The 781-nt window shown below is 45.0% G+C and overlaps 1 protein-coding gene across 1 annotated transcript in view; it reads right to left on the reverse strand.

Moving 5' to 3' along the window:
* VOLCADRAFT_98108 (uncharacterized protein) overlaps positions 1 to 781 on the reverse strand; it is a gene marked incomplete at both ends in the record, with an annotated part of 24,042 nt that overhangs the window by 19,982 nt on the left and 3,279 nt on the right. The gene's annotated exons all lie outside the window — the stretch shown is intronic.

Here is a 781-nt window from a genome sequence, read left to right on the forward strand (position 1 = left end):
TACGTCATAGGTAACATATAATGTTAAGTAATTAGGATGTAACACGCCTGCTTGGTTCTTGCCGTCTAACATGTGGATGCCGTACACTTNTCCGTTATTACGGTCAAAGTATGAGGTGCAGCATACGTTTACAGTACTTCTCCTTGTGTTATGTTGCAGATTACTTGAAAGGAACTGGCTCCAGTTGGCGACTAGAGGAAGCATTTGTTCCCAACTTTCCCGACCTGCAGAGCCCGACGTCAGAAGCTGGCTGAGAGACAAGGAAGAAAAGATTACTAAGCTTAAAAATATGGTATAGGGTTGCCTTAAATTGTCTGACAAACAGGGTGATTCCACTTGGCCGCACACTAGCATTAAGTTTCAAAAATCTCACGCCTGGCTCAGCAAATCATGCAAGCGATAAGAAGCTAGTTAAATACATTAATAGAAAGTAAAAATCCTTTAAAAAATCGCGTAAAGGGACTCCGTACGCGAAAAGCCGAACGGCCCAGTGCGTACGCGTACGCCTCGGACACTAAGTCCGCATTAGTGGCACACAAATTATCAGGGCCTCAGACCTGCTGATAACTGAAAGGGAACCAGGCCGCAAAACATTACAATAACTTTCAAAGTGGACATTAACTTCCGAGCGAGAAAATTCATAGTCCGCCATTTTCCTTCCTCAAGGCCCTACGCTTGGCTTTTGTATTTTCCTTCATCCACAGCCGCAAATTTTAATAGCCCGCTAGCCAGTGGAATTCACAGCAGGACCGGTCGAATTGCCCACACTCCAGCGATTAGC

This window comes from Volvox carteri (assembly GCF_000143455.1).
Source record: "Volvox carteri f. nagariensis unplaced genomic scaffold VOLCAscaffold_68, whole genome shotgun sequence".
Taxonomy (NCBI): Eukaryota; Viridiplantae; Chlorophyta; class Chlorophyceae; order Chlamydomonadales; family Volvocaceae; genus Volvox; species Volvox carteri.